General features: G+C 41.6%; 1 protein-coding gene and 1 long non-coding RNA gene across 7 annotated transcripts in view; both read right to left on the reverse strand.

Annotated features, from left to right (window-relative positions):
• The window catches only part of LOC120920481 (Fc receptor-like protein 3), a 224,045-nt gene that overhangs the window by 110,516 nt on the left and 99,749 nt on the right, over window positions 1–13,780 (reverse strand). The gene's annotated exons all lie outside the window — the stretch shown is intronic.
• LOC120920482 lies at window positions 7,550–8,942 on the reverse strand. Of its 2 annotated transcripts, XR_005744721.1 has the most exons (4): window positions 8,853–8,925; window positions 8,596–8,742; window positions 7,846–7,947; window positions 7,550–7,631 (listed from the first exon to the last, which is right to left on the reverse strand). It is a non-coding gene; the product is annotated as an uncharacterized LOC120920482 (long non-coding RNA). The 2 variants fall into 2 exon arrangements; XR_005744720.1 differs by lacking the exon at window positions 8,596–8,742 and having other exon boundaries at window positions 8,853–8,942.

Raw genomic sequence — 13,780 nt, forward strand, 5'->3', positions numbered from 1 at the left:
TTTGAAGAAAATAATGTAGAAAATATTGCACCATCTACACTGTGGGAAACCCATAAAGTATTTATGAGAGGAAGATTAATAGCGGAAGGGGCAAAAAGAAGGAAGATTTGGTCAGGGGAAAAAAATCAGATCTTACAGGAAATTCAGAAGCTGGAACAGGCACATAAAGAGTCAATTGACAATAAAATAATGGAGGAGCTAACAAAAAAGCGTGAGACATTGAAGAATTTGCTAGAACAAGAGACAAAAAGAGCCTTTTTAAAATCAGCTAAAAAACAATATGAGTTCGGTAATAAATCTGGAAGATTGCTGGCTGAAGCGATTAAACCTAGACGAAACCGGAATTATATTGCAAAAATAAAAGACAAAAAGGGGAATTTGAAACATACAACGAGAGATATCAGTCAAAACTTTCTCAAGTACCATCAATCTCTATATAATGTAAGCGACTGTCAGGATAAAGAAGAAATACAGAATAGGAAAGAGAAAGTTGAACAATATCTTAAGAAAATAAAACTATTAGCTATCTCAGAAGAAGAGTCAAATAAATTAGAATGTGAAATATCCGAGGAGGAAATTCAGCAGGCAATTAAAAATAGTAAAAATGGAAAAAGCCCAGGACCGGACGGATATACTTCCTTGTACTATAAAAAAATTTATCGGAATACTAACGCCGTATTTCTATTGTTATATGAACTCCATCGGAGATGGGATGAAAATACGTAAAGAAGCATTAGGAGCTCATATAACAATATTACCAAAAGAAGGCAAGGACCCCACGCTGTGTTCAAGCTTCAGACCAATATCCCTGATCAACGAAGACATAAAAATCTACGCTAGGATCTTGGCCGAAAGATTGAAACTATACATGCCAGACTGCATAGAGACAGATCAGGCAGGGTTTGTCCCTGGTAGGGAAACAAGGGACAATATATTAAGGGTAAACCTGTTAATACATGAAGCAAAAAAAAAGAAAGAAACCGGCTCTTTTTCTATCTGTAGATGCTGAAAAGGCCTTTGACAGAGTCAATTGGGAATACATGTTACAAACACTGCAAGGATTTGGCCTGAAATCACGAATGATGAGATGGATAGGGGCATTATACTCAGACCCTATGGCCCAAGTCCAGGTAAATGGGACTCTGTCAGAGGCATTTAAGCTACATAATGGGACTCGTCAGGGATGCCCACTCTCCCCTTTATTGTTTGTAATATCTTTAGAACCCCTTTTAACCTCCATAAGAAAGAATAGAGACATAAATGGCATTAAAGTAGGTGAGCAGGAACATAAGATAGCTGCTTATGCAGATGATATTATGTTATTCATAGCGAATCCTAGACAATCACTTCCAAAGGTTATGGAAGAAATAGATGAATATGGAAAGGTTTCTGATTTTAAAGTAAATATGGAAAAAACAGAGATATTAAACATAGATATACCCCTAAAAGATAAAAGAGAATTAAAAGCACGTTTTCCCTTTATGTGGAGAGAGAGGGGACTGAAATATCTAGGAGTTTACTTATCAGTAATAACAACTGAATTATATCAGGATAATTATATTCCCCTACTGAACAAAATCAAACAAGATCTGGGGGGATACCGGGCATACAGACTGTCATGGCTAGGAAGGATAAATGTAATTAAAATGATGACACTCCCGAAATGTTTGTATATCTTCCAGAGCCTGCCAGTCTGTATCCCCAGGGCATACTTCAGAACCCTGAGGAGTCTAATACAAAAATTTATTGGGAAGGGGAAAGGAAGTCATATCTCATATAAAACAATGAGTAGAACAAGAGAAAATGGGGGGGTATCACTTCCAGACCCTCAAAAATATTACGAAGCCGCAGTAATAAAAAGTTATAGATTGGTTACATAATAAAGTACATAAGAAATGGGTATCCCTAGAAGAGAATATGAGTAAAACGGAGCTGGGTCAGATTATCTGGATCCCGAAAAAATATAGAAATCTCCCTACGACACCTGCCCCAACTACAATAGAAACATTAAAGATATGGGATAATATAATTAAGGATAGGAGGGGACAATATAACAGCCCATTGATGCCCCTAATGGGAAATGATTACTTCCCACCGGGGAAAAATTATAAACTATACTTAAAGTGGATACATTCAGATAGACTGAGGCTAAGGGATGTCCTAAAGGGAAATAGGCTATGTAATTTAGAAGAATTACGAGAGAAATATGGAATACTACGGGGAGATGGTTGGAGATATATGCAGCTCCAACACTTCACTGAATCCCTTCCGAAGTCATTGCGAAGTAGCGAAAGATTAAATCCCTGGGAGAGATTGATAGATCAAGGAGGGATGAATGGAAAAGGGACGATTTCTAAAATATATAGGTTGCTGATATCCTCTAATGAGGAAGGATCAACACACCCTCTGGAAAAATGGGAGATTGAACTAAAACAAAAAGTTCCAGAGAGGATGAAGAAGAGGATTTTGGACTATGCACACTCCACCTCAAAAGATACAAAGATGAAAGAAATGAACTATAAACTATTGACTAAATGGTACTATGTCCCCACCAAGATGCATAAAACAAACAATGATATATCGCCCCTGTGCTGGAGGGAGTGTGGGGAAGAAGGAAATCATGCTCACATTTGGTGGCAATGCAGATTGGTTCAAACATATTGGGGGGAGGTACTGGGGCTAATAAAACAGATAGAAGGGAAAGAGATAAGACTGGATCCCTGGAAGTGTTTGTTTCATGCTATGGAAGGTCAGAGGAAAGAATATAGAGCATCCCTCACCCCATTCCTCCTAAATGCAGCAAAAGCAATAATCCCGAAAAAATGGAGAACTAAGGATCCACCAAGAATAAAAGAATGGCTTAGCGAGGTAGATAAAATAAGAATAATGGAGGAGCTAACAAGCTATCAAGAAGAGGCAGAAACAAAATTCCAAGAAACCTGGGGGAAATGGACACACTTTAAACAGTCCCAGTTGTATCTGAAGATTATGGGGAGAGAAGAAGATCCGCAGGTTGATAACTAGAAAGGGAATGGAAAAAAAAAAAAAGGGAAAGGGAACTTTTTTTTTTTTTTTTTTTCCCTCACACATTATGAAATGACATATGGGACAGAAGGTCCACCACCTCACTTCCTTAAAAATAATGACACACTTGAGGACACTCAGATATACAAAGGAATGAGCTGGGTGCAGGGGGAGAAGCAGGTGCAGACTATATGGAAGTACTTGGAAAAATCCCCCTCTCCCCCGCTTCCTCCTTCTTTAACTTTTTTTAATTTTTACAAAGATAAAAAAAAAAAAAAAAAAATCTTTTTTTTCTTTCTCACTTTTTCACTTCCCTTTTTAATTTCTTCAATTTTTTAATTTTTTTAAATTTTTACATTTTTCACTTTATCACTTTCCTTCCCTCCCTTTTTTTTTTTTTTTCCTCTTTCCCTTTCTTCCTTTCTCGGTGACTTATGGGGCTCAATGGGGGGGGAGAGCAGAGAAGAGTATACCCCTAACCTAAAAGCCTTCAATATAGAGGTAGTATCGTAAGAATGGACGTATCTCTGTACCCGCACAATTGTTATTTGTAATGTTGTAATATGTAGTTTGTATATGTCAATGTTATATGTATGAAGAACTTGTGTGAATTTTACAATAATTGGTGATTTAAAAAAAAAATGAAAGTTTGTAAAGTTTTTCTATTTTATGTGAAAACAATAAAAAAAAAAATTCAAACAAAAAAGGAAAAAAGATATAAGATATGCAGACATGTACCTTATAGGGTATCCCCCATGTGCATAGCATGAGGGGATAAGGAAATCCCCACAGGGGTGCAGGGAAGGAACAGCCGCACAGTTAACCACCCAGTAATGAATAAGGAAAAGCTGGAAAAGTCAAAAGGAAAACGCTTCCCTGGTAAAAAAGGGGGAATGGTATTAAAGCTGTATAATATATAACTAGCCTCCATAAGTACAGGGAGGGTAGTGCATACTCCAAATGGAAGTTATAGTGCTTTGAGGTTTTACCTTGGTGTGGTGGCTGGATTTAGGCACGGTCTGCCTGCTGAAGCCTGGGCGGACTGTATCAGCTGTGTGTGCTGCTTATATATGCCCCAGGAGCTCTGACGTGGGAGACATCAGAGCGCTGAGGTGGGCGGGCATAGTGCGTCAGGAGAGGCAGGGGATTCCCCTCCTGTCGGGTCGTGTGGGAGACCGCCCATAGGAGATGACGCGGTGAGCCCACCCCCTGGGCGGGATATGGGAACGCTGAAGCGTCACCAACAGTGTGTCTTAGCTCACACACACGGCGGTGCACTGTCACGGATGATCGCAACACCATGGCCTCCGCCATGGTTCAGATCACATGCTGATCTGGCGAGCACCCCTGGGCGCCCACCTAGCGTGACCCACGGATGGTGCAGAACCAGCATCCATATATGTGGCTGCATTACAGAGGGGGCGACCCCCGGGGGTGTATGTATAATGATCATATACAGAGGCACATAAGGTCCCTGGGCATATCTGTATCCAACACAAGGTGGCAGTATACAAAATAGACAGACAAAGTAAATCTTTTACATATGCAGCAATACACGGTCTTGTCCACAGAATGTCATGTGGAAATACTATTTATACACCTAAGTGCAGACATCATGCACCTTTAGGGGCAGCTGTCCCTTAGGATAGATACAAAAATAATAAGATCTTCATTAAGGAATCTTTGAAGATTAGTATAATCACTAACGTGAAGATTAATATTTTGAAAAAAATCGTCTACTGTGGGATGGTTATACCCACGTAGACTGGTACTGGGAACGTTCTCATGTCATACAGATACACGATTGATGGTCTGGCTGTACTACCATCTGATGTTGAAGATGGAGCTGTTTGTTGGAAAATTCATCTGCCAGGTATTGAAGGCAGATGGTAAGTGGGTATGCTAGATCCGCATCTGATAGATGGAATGTGGATGCATGGTGTACACGCAAGGGTGACTTTGTCACATCCATTGTTCGCATGAAAGGAACAATGGATGCGAGTCCCCCCATGAGAAATGAGGGGGGGGGGGAAACAAGGGAGACCGTAACAAATACATATATGGAACATCCCCAAAACCACAATGTGTTTACAAAAATGATTTATAGCTCATGCTATCATTAAGGCCTGGGTATACAGTGGCTCTTAATGTGTATATCCAACGTGCTTCCAGTTGGAGAAGCCGTTTGTCGATCTCACCACCTCTCTCATTGGGTGCGATGTGGCCAATGGCGAAAAAACCCATCATGTCCACATCGTGCCCATGGAGTAGCCCCATGTGCCTACTGATTGGGGTCTCAAGTAGTTTTTTGTTGACTGCCGATACGTGATCACGTATACGGCAAAAAAAGTTACGTTTTGTTTTGCCGATGTAAAAGGCTCCGCAATTACACTTCATTATGTATATACACTAATACCTATGGTTTGGCATGTAGCTCGGAATTTAGGTGTGCAAATGTCGCCATTAGGCAGAAGTATACTGCTGCCTTTAATAATATGGCGACAATGATTACATTTCATGCATCGATAGGTTCCTGTTAGTGTGGGTTTGGGAATCGATTGAGTAGAGTAATGACTAGATACTGCGTTATCTCTTATTGACCTGGACCGTTTGAATGTAATTTCGGGATAGTTGTTCACAAACTTATTAATTTTGCTATCTGATGTCAAGAGGTGCCAGTATTGATTATATATTTTCCTTATTTTGGAGTGCTGTCTGCTGTATCTAGTGATTACTCGGGTGGTATTTGATGTCTTTTTTTCTTTTGGTACATAAAGGAGCGTATTGCGGTCCTGGCAATTGGCCCTATTATAGGCCTTGCGTAGGCAGCTTTTAGAGTACCCACAGGCCCGTAGGCGAGCAGAAAGTTGTCTCGCTTCTAGAACGAAGTCGCTTTGTTCAGAGCAATTACGCTTGATACGTAAATATTGGCTATATGGTATGCTAAGTAAGCTATTCCCTGCTGTTGGTTTCCGATAGAGGGTTGAGCATAGCCTTTCGTTAGTATCAACAAAAAGTTCAACATCTAGGAAAGTTATTTTCTCCTGACTTATGGGTGAATCTCAGGTTGTAGGTGTTGATTTGTAATTTACTTAGAAAAATATCCAGATCTGTTTTGGATCCTGCCCAAACCATAAACACGTCGTCTATATATCTGTGCCAGGTAAGCACATTGATCAAGAGGACGTCATTTTCTTCACCTCCAAAAAAGGTCACGCTCCCACCCCCCCAGGCCTTAATGATAGCATGAGCTATAAATCATTTTTGTAAACACATTGTGGTTTTGGGCATGTTCCATATATGTATTTGTTACGGTCTCCCTTGTTCCCCCCCCTCATTTCTCATGGGGGGACTCACATCCATTGTTCCTTTCATGCGAACAATGGATGTGACAACGTCACCCTTGCATGTACACCATGCATCCACATTCCATCTATCAGATGCGGATATAGCATACCCACTTACCATCTGCCTTCAATACCTGGCAGATGAATTTTCCAACAAACCGCTCCATCTTCAACATCAGATGGTAGTACAGCCAGACCATCAATCGTGTATCTGTATGACATGAGCACGTTCCCAGTACCAGTCTACGTGGGTATTACCATCCCACAGTAGACGATTTTTTTCAAAATATTAATCTTCACGTTAGTGATTATACTAATCTTCAAAGATTCCTTAATGAAGATCTTATTTTTATTTTTGTATCTATCCTAAGGCCCCATACACACGGGAGGATTTATCCGCGGATACTGTCCAGCGGACCGTTTCCACGGATAAATCCTCTCGAGGATTTCCGCGGATTTCCATCCGATGGAGTGTACTCACCATCGAATCGAAATCCGCGCCGAAATCCTCTGGCGATGACGTGTCGCGCCGTCGCCGCGATTATGACGCGGCGACGTGCGCGACGCTGTCATAAGGAATTCCACGCATGCGGGGGATCCCTTCGGACGGATGGATCCGGTGAGTCTGTACAGACCAGCGGATCCATCCGTTGGGATGGATTCCAGCGGATAGATTTGATAGCATGTCATCAAATATTTATCCGCTGGAAATCCATCCCAGGGGATAAATATCCGCGGAAACAGATCCGCTGGAGTGTACACACCATAGGATCTATCCGCTGAAACCCATTCTCTGGGATTTTTCAGCGGATGGATTCTATCGTGTGTATGGGGCCTAAGGGACAGCTGCCCCTAAAGGTGCATGATGTCTGCACCCAGTTTGCTGCCTTAGGTGTATAAATAGTATTTCCACATGACATTCTGTGGACTAGACCGTGTATTGCTGCATATGTTAAAGAATATATGTTCCCAATTCTGGGATGTGGCATGGGACTGTGCGAATGCAAGTTGGAATATATATTATAATTACAAAGAGTTTACTGAGAAACCACAGGGATCATACATGATAGACAAGACTTGTATAGATAAAAAATATAATTAAATTGACATTGGACATGTAAATATACACATAGAATAAAAACATGATCACTTAAGATGATATATTTCACCAAAAGTGAGGTGACAGAATGATGTACGCAGGGGGTCCAACATGTTTCGCCCTTCGGGCTTCTTCAGGGACAAGAATGCATACTATATAATCTATAAATGAAAAACATGTAAGTATAGTGCATTTCATACTTTCACGTATTATGTAGACCACAAACATGATGCGGACATAGCCGCAATTTCTAAAGCTATAAAGGTCAGCATATTCAATACATGAGCATAAAGCAAAAATTCAATATTTTAACTACTGCTTGTCTAGGTCTCCCGCCATTATGTGAACATATCAATGCCCTGGACGTAAAGGTACCTCAGTGGTGATCATACACGGAACTCCCAGTCGTGTCCAACCAATGACTGCTGGATGGAATATCAATATACGGTGCAGGTCATGGACAGTCCAAAGGTATCACTAGGGGGCGCATAGAAGCGTGATGGAATTAAAATAAAATCAAAGAAAGATATGGTCTAATATCTATAAGAGGATACAGAGTCAGATGAACAGAAGAAAACATTGTTTATAAATGGTAATGAAATGTTCTCCTGCTGTATATGCATACATAGATAGCACTGGAGAATGGTAATGAAGGTAAGAGTGGGCCCGTGGAGGTAATCTATGTATAAAAACAAAATGGGGGATATATATATACACCCATATATATGTGTATGCATGTATATATATATATATATATATATATATATATACACACACACATGCCTGTGCATGCGCACGCTTGTATAGGTAAAAAATAGGCAAAAGCTCATATACAGTATACATTAGCCTCATGGGCTTATAGTTATTTGCGAGATGTGCATCGGGTAGAAGCAATCAGTTAGAGAATGTATTGTCTGTGTAAACTTACATCTCAAGTTTCCATGGAGTAGGTAACAGATGGCAGATGTCAAAATCAGGATGACTCACAGAGAGTGAACTGATTGAAATCAGCTGTATCCACCGTAAATAGGCAATCTAGGATGGTTACATGTGAAAATTTGTTTCAAAAGAAAATACATAATGGGTGAGATAAGAAAATAAAATGAAGGATATGAATGTAGGTACCTCTTGTGATACCTCCAGTGTGTAGAACATGCAGAAATAAAGATACCTTCAGGGATGCAGGGATGGAGCAGCCACACAGCTAACCACACATTGAGGGGAGAACCCAAAAAGGGAAGGTCCAAGGAAAAGTCCAAGGGAACAGATTCCCTAATGGAGAAATACCAATAATAAAACTGTGCAGTATATGCCTGTCCTCCATGGGTATGAGGAAGGCGTTACAGCGATTCAAAGAGAGTATAGATAGTTATGTAATTTACCTTTGTGTGGTGGCTGAGTTAGGCACGGTCTGCCTGCTGATGCCTGGGCGGATTGTGTCAGCTGTGTGTTCTGCTTAAATACGCCCCTCAAGCTCTGACGTAACGAGCGTCAGAGCGCTGTGGTGGGCGGGCATAGTGCGTCAGGAGAGGCAGGGAAATCCTCTCCTGTCGTAGCCGTGTTGGGGGACCGCCCATAGGGGATGACGAGGTCGGCCCGCCCCCTGGGCGGAGTGGGAGAGCGGCGATGCGTCTCAGTTGTGGTGTATGGACCCGCACACGGCAATGCACTGGGGCGGGGGATGATCACAGCACCATGGCCTCCGGGGGTGTGAGCCGTGAGACCGCGCACTGAAGCACAGGGAGTCCCTGAGCATAAAACGTGTCCTACACATGGTAACAAAATAGAAATAGACAAACATAAAAAAAATATTAGTTACAAGTGCAGCAAAACAGGATATAGTCAACAGAATGTCATGTTGATGTTCTATTTGTACAACTGGTGATGCCAACCTCAATGCAGACGTCGTGCACCTGTTAAGGTGGTTATCCCTTATGATAAATCACAAATTTAGCTCATTGGAAAAGAGCATTTAAGCCTGAGTAAGGTTACAAATATAAAAATTGTTTATTTAGATTGTCTATGGTGGAATAATAATACACACATAGACTAGTACTGGGAACATTCTGATATCATACAGATTGCTATTTGGGAACCTGTCAGGACTCCATCTGATCTTATAGGGGAGGGGGGGGGGGAATGATTGATGGAGATATGTGCTGGATCCGCTTCAGAGAGGATGGAGTGTGAATGCAGGATGGGATGGATACATTGTGGCGATGTAAGGACAATCGCTCTAATAGAAAGAATGGGATATATGAGCCCCCCTAAGGGGGAGATGGGAAAGTAAACAAAATTAGGAGGAACATCACATAAATCGCAATGTGTTTATAAAAATGATTTATAGCTCATGCTGTCGTTAAGGCCTGGGTATATGGTGGCTCTTAATGTGTAGATCCAACGTGCTTCTAGTTGGAGAAGACGTTTGTCGATCTCACCGCTTCTCTCGTTTGGTGCGATGTGGCCGAGGGCAAAAAAAACCATCATGTCCACATCATGCCCATGATGTAGCCCCATATGTCTGCTAATTGGGGTTTCAAAACGTTTTTTGTTGACTGCCGATACATGATCACATATACGGCAAAAAAATTGCGTTTTGTTTTGCCGATGTAGAAGGCTCCGCAATTACACTTCATTATGTAAATGATTCCTACCGTTTGGCATGTGGCTCGGAATTTAGGTGTGCAAGTGTCGCCATTGGGCAGGAGTATACTGCTGCCTTTGATAATATGGCGGCAGTGATTGCATTTCATACAGGGGTAAGTGCCTGTTAATGTAGGTTTAGGCATCAATTGGGTAGAGTAATGGCTAGATACAGCATTGTCTCTTATTGATCTGGACCGTTTGAATGTAATTTCAGGATAATCATTCACAAACTTGTTAATTTTACTGTCTGATGTCAAAAGGTGCCAGTATTGATTATATATTTTCCTTATTTTAGAATGCTGTCTGCTGTATCTAGTAATCGATTTGCCCTATTAAAGGCCTTGCGTAGGCAGCTCTTAGAATACCCACGGGCCCGTAGACGGGCATAAAGCTGTCTTGCTTCTGAGACAAAATCGCTTTGTTCAGAGCAATTACGCTTAAGTCGTAAATACTGACTAAACGGAACACTGGCAATCAAGGTCTTTGGATGAGAGCTAGAGGCGTGGAGCAGGCTATTCCCTGCTGTTGGTTTCCGATAGAGGGTTGAACATAGCCGGCCGTTGGTATCGACAAAGAGTTCCACGTCTAAAAAAGTTATTTTCTTCTGACTATAGTTGTGGGTAAATCTAAGGTTATAGGTATTAATTTGTAGTTTATTTAGGAAAATATCAAGGTCTTTTTTGGACCCTGCCCATACCATAAACACGTCGTCTATATATCTGTGCCAGGTGAGCACATTAGACAACAGGGCATCATTTTCTTCACCTCCAAAGAGGTCACGCTCCCACCCCCTCAGGTACAGGTTGGCATATGAGGGGGCACAGCCTGCCCCCATATCCACACCTTGTACCTGGAGGTAGTGGGAGCGCCTGAAGAGAAACACATTGGTGGTCAAAATAAATTCTAACATTTCGATGATGAAGTTATTGTATTTTTTAGCATGTTTGTCGCATTCACAAAGGAAACTTCTGATGGCTTGTACTCCATGGGAATGGGGTATAGAGTTATAAAGAGCCTCTATGTCTATGGTGACAAGCCAAGCATCATCGGGGATTGTTAGTCCGTCCGTGATTTTGAGGAGGTCGATTGTGTCCTTAACATATGAGAACAGTCCCCGCACATGAGGGTATAAATACTCATCAATAATGCGGCTGGCGTTCTCGGTGAGAGATCCGCATCCTGAGACGATAGGTCGTCCTGGTGGTGGCAGGATGCCTTTATGCACTTTTGGTAGTGCATAAAAGGTGGGTGTGGAGGGGTGCTCAATGTTAAGAAATTTAGTAGTGTTATCGTCAATAATCCCTTCTCGATGAGAGCGATTAAGGATTTCCCTATATTTATTTATGTTCCGAGTCACAGTGGAAGCGGGTACCAGCCTGTACCAGTGTTTGTTCTTAAGAATGTCTAGGCACATGGACTCGTATCCCTCTCTGGTAAGGATGACAACATTGCCACCCTTATCAGAGGGTTTAATTACTATCTTGTCGTTATTTCGAAGATCATTAATGGCTTTTTTGAGGTTCGGGCTTATGTTGGGAAGGGGACCTGTCTTCCATTGTGTGTTTTCAATAGCCTTTGTTACTTGTAAAACGAATGCCCAGATATTGGGATTCCCTTGTAGGACAGGAAAGGAACGTGATTTTGGCTTGTATGTTTTTGGCGTTATGTAGATAGGTCTATTGGATCGAGATTGGACCAAGGTACCAGGTGTGACCCCCGGGATCTTGAAAGTCCAACCCTCCTCCTCGGGGTTGCTCTCGTCCCAAAGGGACATGAGATCCTGTAAGGCTTGGAGTTCCTGTAAGGAAGTCTGATCAAGACTAGAGTTGTCAGTGATTGGAAGCTCTGTGTTTACTTGGGATTTGTCGTAGAGAACCTTAAACATCAATCTTCTAGCGAAGAGATGTAGGTCTTTGATGAGTTCAAACTGGTCTGCTTCGCCATCAGGGCAGAAGGATAGACCTAGTTGGAGTACTGTGGTCTGGTCTGCTGTAAGTTTGAAATTAGATAAATTGATAATGTTGTTAGAGTCCCGATCTGGATTATCGTCAAGATCGGGACTTATTGGTTTAATTCCTGAACCGTATTGGTTGGTATTATGCTCGATCTGCATTCCATCGTAAAGATAGGAGCGGTTCTTATATCTGTTATGTTGTGAGAACTAGAAGTACCATGGCCGCAATTAGGTTGGTGTGTCAAAGGGGATGCCGGTGTAGATATAACGTTAACCACCGGTAATGGTGAACTTAAAGCCACTGATGTATTACTATGTATACTAGTACTTTGGGCTTCGACAGATTGTGATCTACGATTTCTTTGGGCACATGGCCGTTTGTCTTTAAGCGGGAATTGGGAGCGTGAAATTTCCTGTAAACTGCTGTCAGCATCGTTTTTACGTTTCTTTTCTTTTACGGGTCTCCTGCTTATCGGGACATACGAGGCTGATGACAGTGATGAAGTGTCAGAGCCCTGTATGTCCGTCTCCGCAGGAAGGGGTGGTTTTTTATTGTTAAATTGTTTTTTCATGTTACTCCGTGGTGGATTGGAGCTTGTCCATTTGTAAGCTTGATCATTATCATAGGCTCTCTTGTCTCTTTGGTATTTGCTCTCTTTTGTCTTAATCAGATTTGTTGCGTAGCATGTGAGATTATCTTTAAGTTGTTTTTCACATGCAATATAGTTAGGATACGTATTTACGTTTCCACTATTGTCAAGCCATTCTTTTATCTCGACATCGACTTGTTGGATGTCCTGTCCATACTGTTCACAAAGGATTTTCATCATCTGAGTTGAACAGGTTTGGAGGTTATCCTCCCATGCTTTTTTGATTTTTGGTTCGACCTTTCGAATGTTAGGGAAGATCTGAATGCGTAAGCCCCAGGGTACTAGCTTGCTAGATATATACTGTTCAAAAAAGTCTTTATGCCAGAAAAGTCTGGTCTTTTTCTCAACCAGTCGCTGGAGACCTGAAAAGTACAGATTGGCATCCTCCTCCGATGCTTCATCCCTATGTCTTGATTTTTTGACCTCTGTCACAAAGCCATCCCACTCCTTGCCATAGTAGCTAGCCATGGCATATAGATCCACGAAGGGCGCCCAACTCGCGCATAGACCAAGGTACGAAAAGGGACAAGTCTGGTGTGCGTGTTAGCGCCCGTTCAGAGATGGATCCGCAAAACCTCAACAGTAGAAACCAATCAAACAACATGCATGTACAGATCCCAGTACCTCAAAGGTAAAACAATATTCTTTTAAATATGTCCTAGTCTCACACAGGGACCTTTGTATAGGTGTACTGGTGAGAGAGGTCATATGGGTATCTGGCTTATATAAATATATGTAAAGTCAGATTGAAAACAACATTTGTCTAGAAATTGTTCTGATCGCTGCGGTAACAGAGCAAAATCGTAAATTATCTGAGAAATAGTCAACTAAATGAAAGCTAATGTGCAATTTGCTCTATGTACATAAGGTTATAGCAGGTGTTTAAATCCACCCAATGTTGTATAGAGAAAAATATATAGTACATATAGAGCTTGCACAGTATACTAAGGGAGTGAGTCCAAGAAGCATTACTGTCCCGGGTAGAATAATGAATATATGTTCCCAATTCTGGGATGTGGCATGGGACTGTGCGAATGCAAGTTGGAATATATATTATAAT

The sequence above is a fragment of the Rana temporaria genome, chromosome 13 (assembly GCF_905171775.1).
Source record: "Rana temporaria chromosome 13, aRanTem1.1, whole genome shotgun sequence".
Lineage (NCBI taxonomy): Eukaryota > Metazoa > Chordata > Amphibia > Anura > Ranidae > Rana > Rana temporaria.